Source organism: Xenopus laevis, chromosome 8L, assembly GCF_017654675.1.
Source record: "Xenopus laevis strain J_2021 chromosome 8L, Xenopus_laevis_v10.1, whole genome shotgun sequence".
Classification (NCBI taxonomy): Eukaryota; Metazoa; Chordata; class Amphibia; order Anura; family Pipidae; genus Xenopus; species Xenopus laevis.
This window is the reverse complement of record NC_054385.1, coordinates 43,648,587-43,658,621: the sequence shown is the minus strand read 5'-3', so window position 1 is coordinate 43,658,621 and position 10,035 is coordinate 43,648,587.

Here is a 10,035-nt window from a genome sequence, read left to right as displayed (position 1 = left end):
TGTCATACTAAAAGTTAATGTGAAGATGAATTACACCTTCAAGATATGGCAGACGATTCTTAGGAATGCCTGTTTATAAATAATCAATATGTGTGTGCCCAGTACAATTAATCTACTTTAAGCTGGGTGCACGTGATGCCCAATTTGTTTGAGATTCATTAATTTTGCCTGCCAGACAAATGGATGAATCAACAATGCCTGGCCAATTAGCCCCCCAAGTTAAATGATCAGATGCAGAGTAGCAGTTTCATAACTCCTATAGAAGTTCTCTGCCTAATTTCTCCCTAACTATTCCAAATAAACATTTAGTCCCTTAAAGGGCATGTAAAAACAGAATAAGGCTAGAAATGCTGTATTTTGTATACTAAATATAAACATGAACTTACTGCACCACAAGCCTAATCAAACAAATAATTTATGCTTTCAAAGTTGGCTACAGGGGGTCGCCATCTTGTAACTTTGTTAAACATCTTTGCAAGACTAAGACTGTGCACATGCTCAGTGTAGTCTGGGCTGCTTAGGGATCATCATAAACAAATGAGTTCTTGAGTTCTGCATGGCTGGGAAGTAAGACGAGGGCTCATAAGTATGATTGTTTCCCTGCTCAGCAGTTAGGGACTGTCTGACAATTCCTATCCACAGCAGTAACTGAAGGGAGAATTTCACTGCATACAGTCAGGTTTCCTATAAAAACGGTACAAAATTTTTATATTAAGTATATTGAAATAGGTTTCTTTTTTTATTAAAGAAAGTAAAAATGGGATTTTATTTTTTTTGCCCTTACATGCCCTTTAATGGGCAGCCCTCCAGATTGGCAAAAGCTGAGTGTGTGCTATACTTACTGTAAGGCGCACCATATGTCACCCTACATGATTTGTTTGGGGGTGACCCTCAGTGCAGGAACACTATCCAGGTGTGCAGTTGGCAAGCAGCAGTATTTAAAATTCAATTGTTTCTTTGCTGTAAATCTGACCAAAATGGAAAACTGAACTTTTTTTTGGTCCCATGTTTTACAGTAGAGGGCGCTTTAACTGCACAAATGTTTCTCACACTCACCTGTTTTGCTCGTGCATTAAAATCCAAAGGGTTAATGCTTTAGAATTCAATTACAGTCGAACCCCACATTTTAAGTTTTTCAGGGGACCATAAAAAAATGGTGTAAAATCCAAGAAAAATGTAAAATCAGGGAAATGTATTATGCATAATATATACTGTAGACGAGACCACAAAATAACAATGTAAAATGAGGGGAAAACTTAAGATCAGGGGATGTAAAATTGAGGTTTCAGTGTAGTTTGTGCTTTACTAAACGTTATTTTGTATTTTTTATGATAATGGATTATGGGGCATTTTCTCTGGGGTAGAATAAGTCAAACAAAAAGAGAGGTAAGTGTGTTAACTCACATTAGCTTTAAAAGTAGGCCATGTACAGGATGATATTAGCTGCCTTTTCATACTTATTGGCTCATTTGGGGCCAAATCAATGTCCTGACTGACCAAAACTAGCTTTTGGGCAGGTTTAAATATCCCAGTGGATGCCCATTTTAAAAGCCTTGCATAGGCCCAACCAGGGGAGCCAAAATAATTAGATCAGAATGACTTGACCAATCACATGGATAGCCAGATCAGGCAATGATAGCAGATCTATTTGCAAATGGCCAGCTACAGTGTACAAGTCAGGACCTCTGGCTGATGGTGAGAGTCTGGGAGTTGTAGTTTAATAGGTACCGATTGAGTTAAAAAGATGAGCATGATAATTGTGCATTTGTTTAACCAACAACAACTATTTTAGGAGTGTGTAGAAAATCAATTATGACAGGCAGCATGCGGTATCACCCTGTGGTCAAAGCTATTCATGTTTCTATTTTTACTAAGGCAAATATACCAAATAAAGTAAAGGTTTGGGACACAACTTGATAAAACAGATCCCAGGAAATTCCGCTGAAGGCATGCCGCCTTTTATATTTATAGGCAAACAATCTTAGGTACCAAAAAAAACCTCGTCAAAGTGGAAAAAGAAGCGGATGTGTTAATTATAACCATTCCATATAAGGTTAGTTAGTATCTTGTCGGAAATGCAAAGGAAAGTCTAGATTCTAAATTCTGTGGAGAGGGGAAGGAAGAGGTTCTGTAGTAAGAGCCAGAAAATCCACAAAGTAGGAAAGTCCGAAATGCCGCCAGCTTCCTCCTCTGCTTAAAATTCAGGGGAATTCCGAAAATAATACTTGCACTGTATCAAGTCGTTCTCTTCATGCCGTGCTTAAACACAAAGGAATGGGGAGAGAAAGCTAAAATGGGCATGATGAATGGAGTAGAGAAAATGCCATCACTTACTTTGTATTTCCTTCTGTCTGATCAGCAATCTGTCGTCTTCATATGATCTATGGTGAACAAAAAAGTTATCTTTAGGGAACAGTGCTGGGACTGCTTATCTTAACAATGGCTGTTGTATGTGTTATATGAAATGGAGATCAGCCTTTGTCCTCTCACAACTTTATCTCGATGAACCTACAATGTTGCACTTGCCAGAGTTTGATACACTGATGGATTATTGTGACTAGTGATGGGCGAATAAATCCGACTGGAGCAAATTTGCATCGAATTTCCGCGTTTAGCCGCCGGTGAATATGTTTGTGAAACTCCAGTAAAAATTCAGACAATTCGCCTACATCAAAAAAATTTGAACGTGCGTCCGAATAGTCACTCGCGTCGAAATCGCGTGCATCAACACTATTCAGATGCCTATTGGCTTTAACGCCGGAGTCAAAATTGACGCGAGCGACTTTTCAGATGCGCGTCTAAAATTTACGCGTCAATTCAAAATCAATTTCTGATTTTTACTCGTTTTTGCAGGAAATTCACAAATGCATATCCAAGAAAATGCAACAATAGTTGTGAGTCCCTCCAAAAACAGTCAAGATTATTAAAAATACAAAAACATTTATTAGGACATAGTAAAAAATGAGTAAGTGCCCCAACAGGCACAAAATGTGTTAGGCCATTTTTTACTATGTCCTAATAAATATTTTTGTATTTTTAATGATCTTGACTATTTTTGAAGGGACTCACATCCATTGTTGCATTTTCTAGGACTGTTTTTTCGCCAGCAGCAAACTCTGAAATAAAACTTCATGGTAGTTTGCAGCTATCGGTGGCCTTAAACTTTGCACCATAGACCACATACCAGACAGACATGATTACAACAATTCTGTTGTTTTTTCAAAACTCTTCAGGCATTGCGGAGGTTAATTTATCAAAGGGCATGCCATGATCTATTTTCACCCCTTGTTAAATATGCACCTAAAAATCTTATAGAAATGAGAGCTGCAAAGATCCCCTCTGGTGAAGTGTGGTGGACTCTATTTTCACTCTTTGATCAATGTGCTCCATACAAAGAGAGATTTTTCCTTTTTATACAGACTTATGTTAAAGGGGTTGTTCACTGTTAAATTAACTCTTAGAGGTTGATTTATCAGAGATTAAAGTTAGAGATCCCCACAGTTGCTAGAGTGAAATCCCCCCACTTTCAATCCATTCCTATGGCATTTTGAAAGGCATGTTTATCAAAGGGTGAACTTTCATTGCTAAATAATCTTTCCCATAGAAATAAATGGAGAGTGGCGGAATTTCACTCTAGCGGACTGTGGCGATCTCTAACTTCACTCTTTGATAAATATACCCCCTAGTATGATGTAGAGAGTGATATTCCGAGACAATTTGCAATTGGTTTTCATTTTTTATTATTTGCGTTATTTTGCTTTTTATTCATCTGCTCTCCAGTTTGTTTCAAATTACCCTAGCGACCCTGCACTGATATGAATAAGAGACTGGAATATGAATAGGAGAGGGCCTGAACGAGTAATGAAAAGTAGCAATAGCAATAAATGTGTAGCCTTACAGAGCATTTGTTTTTAGATGGGGTCAGTGACCCCCTTTTGAAAGCTGGGAAGAATCAGAAGAAGGCAAAAAGTTCAAAAACTATAAAAAAGAAAAAATGAAAGCCAATTGCAAAGATTCTTAGAATTATTAATTTTATAGCATTAAAAGTTAAAGGGATACTGTCATGGGAAAAAAAATTTTTTTCAAAATGAATCAGTTAATAGTGCTGCTCCAGCAGAATTCTGCACTGAAATCCATTTCTCAAAAGAGCAAACAGATTTTTTTATATTCAATTTTGAAATCTGACATGGGGCTAGACATATTGTCAATTTCCCAGCTGCCCCAAGTCATGTGACTTGTTCTCTGATAAACTTCAATCACTCTTTACTGCTGTACTGCAAGTTGGAGTGATATCACCCCCTCCCTTTCCCCCCCCCAGCAGATAAAACAAAAGAACAATGGGAAGGTAACCAGATCACAGCTCCCTAACACAAGATAACAGCTGCCTGGTAGATCTAAGAACAGCACTCAATAGTAAAAACCCATGTCCCGCTGAGACACATTCAGTTACATTGAGAAGGAAAAACAGCAGCCTGCCAAAAAGCATTTCTCTCCTAAAGTGCAGGCACAAGTCACATGACCAGGGGCAGCTGGGACAATTGACAATATGTCTAGCCCCATGTCAGATTTCAAAATTGAATATAAAAAAAAAATCTGTTTGCTCTTTTGAGAAATGGATTTCAGTGCATTATTCTGCTGCAGCAGCACTATTAACTGATTAATTTTGAAAAAAAATTTTTGTCCCATGACAGTATCCCTTTAACAAAACCACCCGTTTAAAGGAACAGTAACACCATAAAATGAAAGTGTTTTAAAGTAATGAAAATATCATGAACTGCTGCCATGCACTGGTAAAACCGATCTGTTTGCTTCAGAAACACTACTATAGTTCATATAAACAAGCTGCTGTGTAGCAATGGCGGAAATTGAAAAAAGGCTATATGGCACAGGTTAAATAGTGGATAACAGATAACACCATTATGTTCTACAGAGCTTATCTGCTGTGTAAACTGAGCCTTTTCTCCTTTGAATGGCTGCCCCCATTGCTACACAGCAGCTTATTTATATACACAATAGTAGTGTTTCTGAAGCAAACACAGCAGTTTTACTAGTGCAGGGCAAACCTGCATTATATTTTTATTACTTTGAAACGATTTCATTTTTTGATGTTACTGGTCCTTTAATTCCAGTCCGTGCCCTCCCAGTTAGAATCTTCCTTGCATTCTCTAGTAAATGGTGCAGCTTTATTTGTAGACATTGGCTACATTTGCTCAGTATATATATGTGAAGTTAAACATGCCTGACAGATAAAGCCATGGTTATTGATGATCTGAGAAACATTGTGCTTAGCCATGGAATTTCTCAGGCTGTCCCAGTGCTGCAACTACTCCCCCCTATCTCTCTCCCCTTTCCAGCTATTGTACTTGTACTTGATTAACCTCTTTGCACCAATACAATGAAAAAGCCAAGTTCTCTGCTCCTCCAATGCAAGTGGAGCTGGACAGGATGGCAGAGGGCAGGAAGCCCCCAAGGAAACAGACATTTTAAAGGGCCTGCTTAGAATCAATCAGTGAAATAAATCATAATAATCAGGACACACAGATCACTGCCCTTTACATTCCAGACATTCATTGTTTTAAGTGCATGGAACACTAACTACACCCAGTGCAGGCTGCAACACAGGGGAGCTCCAGGAGCACACAGGGAGAAGGGCACAAGCAGATCAACGTTTTTAGTAGAAATCTAGGGGGGGGGACGAATACAAACTTACAAGGGCAATGCAATCTTTACGATATTTTAAGCACTTTGGGTAAGTGTCCACTTTATGAGACTGCACAGCTGACAAAGTACAGAGGTACTGTAATAAAAGTTGCATTTGCTAATGGTAGTAACCAATCAGCAGATAACATTTATTATTGGTCATGCGTTTTAAAAGCAAACATCTGATTATTTGCTGTTGGTTACTAGACCATTACAAACGTTATTCCTTTAAAGGAGAACGAAAATCTAAAAATGAATATGGCTAAAAATGCCATCTTTTATATACTGAATTTATTGCACCAGCCTAAAGTTTCAGCTTGTTAATAGCAGCAATGATCCAGGACTTCAAACTTGTCACAGGGGGTCACCATCTTGGAAAGTGTCTGTGACACTCAAATGCTCAGTGGGCTCTGAGCAGCTGTTGAGAAGCTAATCTTAGGGGTCGTTGCAAATAATCCAGCAGAAAATGAAGTTGACCTGTAATATAAGATGATGCTACAGGGCTGATTATTAAATTCTGATGCTAGTTGCACTGCTTTTTGTGCTGCCATGAAGTAATTATCTGTATTAATTACATAGCCTTATATTGTGACATTTCTATTCTATGTGTACTGTATATTGTGAGTGGGTCCCTAAGCTCAGTAAGTGACAGCAGCACAGAGCTTGTGCAGTGAATCAGCAGAAAAGAAGATGAGGAGCCACTGGGGCATCTTTGGAGACACAGATCTTTACTGCTAAAGGGCTGTGGTTGCCCTGGGCTGGTGCAAAAGCCCAAAACATAATGTACAACATTTCTACCCTACTTCTTTAGTTAATATTTAGTTCTCCTTTAAAGGGGGTTGTTCACCTTCCAAACACTTTTTTTCAATTCAGTTGTTTTTAGAAACTATTGTATCAATTCTAACAACTGCCTGTAATGAAACTAATGGATTCTGCTCAGCAGGGACACAGATAAGAAATGTATCAACTAAATGTATCCATTTAGAACAGTTTACAGGGTCGGCGACCCCCCCCCTCCAAGAGCTTCTTCAGAAGGTGAAAAATGACACTTTACACTTCAATATTAGAAAAGCGGTCACACATAGAAAATAGAAAGTCATTGGAAAAAGTTGTTAATTCTAGTGATCTATCTGAAAATGAGTTGTTTGAAGGTGAATCACCCATTTAAGAGCAGTGCCCTGGTAGTGTAGAATTGTCTCAATCACAGAACCGATGGGTGGGTTTGTTTGTAAGAAGAAGAATTCGGATAGGTTCAACTTGATGGACCTCCATTGTCCTTCAAGCTCTTGTACTTCAAGCTCACTTACTATACAACCATATAAGAAATGCTTGCTCATCTGACAATGAAAGCAGATATCACAGGGTGATTATAGAGGAGCTCGTAGAAAAATTATGTGTAACGCTCACAGTGATGCGCACGGGGGAAAAGGCCTGAGAACTATGTGTACTCCGGCTTCTCAGTGGAGGATCCTCTTGAAATAAAGGTAACAGTAACTCCAAAAAACTAAAAAATATTTTAAAGTAATGAAAATATAATGTAGTGTTGCACTGTACAAGTAAAACGTGTCTGTGTTTCAGAAACACTACCATAATTTATATAAATACGTTAATGTGTACCCAAGGAGGCAGCCTTTCAATCTGAAATAGGGCTTCAGGTTTAATTGCTGATAACAGATAAGCTCTGTAGAATACAATGAGTTCTATACTATAATTTTAGTTCTATACTATATTTACACATGCATTACACAGGTTGACACTAATCACTGCCAGTCTAAAGCTGGCCATAGACGCAAAGGTCGGATTGTTCAAATCGTCGTACGATCGGACTTCCCCATCTCCCGACCTGCCACTAACCATTCCGATCAAATAAAGTAGAAAAGAACAGATGAGCCGATGTTCTGCCCCTGACAGCAATCGTACGAAAGTTATGTCTGACCAAAGCTAGTGACAGTCTCCCTCTGAAAATCGTACAATCGGCAATACATGCAGAGATATTACCCGCAGCCGACAGAAATCTTTTAACCTGTCCGATAGACCAAACGACCGATCTCGAGCAGCCGAAAAATGTCGGGACTCTCCACACACGGTCCGAAAATCATACGAATCCTCGATTCGTACGATGTGCTATGGCCAGCTTTAGTCTTTATGGTTGAGATTTGTTTACACTTTTGGTCCAGGTGCACCAACTTACACATTATTAATAGGGATGCACCGAATCCAGGATTTGGCCTTTTTCAGCAGGATTCGGCCAAATCCTTCTGCCAGGCCGAACCGAATCCGAATCCTAAAGGGAAATCGCTTGACTTTTTGTCACAAAACAAGGAAGTAAAAGATATTTTCCCCTTCCCACCCCTAATTTGCATATGCACATTTGCATATGCAAATTAGGATTCAGATTCGGTATTCAGCCGAATCTTTCGAAAAGGATTCGGGGGTTCGGCTGAATCCAAAATAGTGGATTCGGTTCATCCCTAATTATTAGACACACACATGGCCTGGCACATCCTGTCACAGCCACGTTAATAAGAGAAATCCATCTGCAAAACAAGTAGAGCTGATGAAGGAGGCAGGCCAGTGTTAGAGAGTGTGGCACCATGCACCAGAGGTAAGATATGACCTATGACCCCTACAGCATCTGGCACTAGAAAGTGGCAGCTGGGAAAGTGTTTGCTGTCAGTACCATGCACTGCTGGTGAGATACAGCAACTCAGCTCTATACTCTGGGTTTTAGGGCTGGAACTAGGGGAAGGCAGAATAAATACATGCCTAAGGCACTACTGTGGGGGGCACAAATTTGTAAAACTCATTGAACTCCATTCCCACTACCAAAAGTATATTCCCACTGCCCAGGGGCTATTCTGTCTCCAAGTACTGGAAATTGCAATCAGGAGTGGCCTGTGGTGTGGGACAAGGGTAGAGTTCAGGTGGAGAGTGTATGAGCAAGAGTCGGGGTACTTGCCTTGGGTGTCAGTACCTCTTGGCCCATCGCAACCTACAGCTATGGCCAAGCCTGGAATGGGATTCAAAATAAGCCCAGGCATTTCAATTGCACATACAGCCCCCACATGCCCAATAAATAGTGACTGTCTATGCAGCAGATTGACAGGGCCTGGCTATGGAATTACTGCTCATTCATTTACCTCAACTAAAATTGAAAAGAGGTGCTTAAAATGCAAATTATGCCTCTTAACAGTCACAAAACTCTTTAGTGGCTTTTAACATCCTTTTAATTGTCAAAAGCCATTAAAAAGGTGTTAAAAAAGTTATAAACAGAGTTAAGTGATGTCATTCATTATAATTAGTGCTTAATGATGTCACCTGTTCTTGTTTATTATAGCACATTTAAGGTTAGCAGCCACCAGCAAAGAGTATGTAAATTATATTATTTTTTTTATATTTTAACTATAACCTGTTTGGAAAATGTCTTATCTTGGGCTGATCCGAATAAAATAAACACATCTCTTTAGTCTAGTGAGAAACAGCTGCTGCTTTTCCAAAGCACCTCATGACAGCTTATTCTTAGTTTATGAAAGATAAATAAATAGGGCTCCCAAATGTTATCAAAAAAAAAAAAAAAGGGATGCTGGGAAAAATATGTGGAGCATGAAATGTGTTGCCAATGCTTTTACCATGCCACACCTATTGTTTAAAGCATTAAAAAAATTATTTTTTAGCCATTTAAATTAGAGATGCACCGAATCCACTATTTTGGATTCGGCCAACCCCCAAATCCTTTGTGAAAGATTCGGCTGAATACCGAACCGAATCCTAATTTGCATATTGGGTGGGTAGGGGAAAACATTTTTATTTCCTTGTTTTGTGACAAATAGTCACGCGCTTTCTCTCCCCGCCCCTAATTTGCATATGCAAATTAGGATTCAATTCGGCTGAATCCGAATCCTGCTGAAAAAGGCCGAATCCTGAACCGAATCCTGGATTCGGTGCATCCCTTATTTAAATGCAAGTAAAACAGAGACACCCGAGGCAAAATTGTGACAAATTATAGTGGCCCGAAAGAGTCAGGAGTGTGGGATTCCGACTAAAAAAATGGGACATATGGAAGCCCTATAAATAAAAGCTATTTCATGCAAATCATATACAGTATTAGAGTGGACTGAAATATCCCACCGTTGTTCTGCGGATCTGTGCAAGCTTCCAGATATGCTAAATGTACTAATGCAGGTCAGAGGCCCCACTCTGCAAGTCAATCCCATATCCTGTTTGGGAAGCTAAGGAAATGCTTATCTGTTAATGCCAATGTTGCTAGTCCTCCTCTGGCATTTTAAAGGGATATTTATATTTAAAGGAAAAACAAAACATTAACTGCTTCGGTTA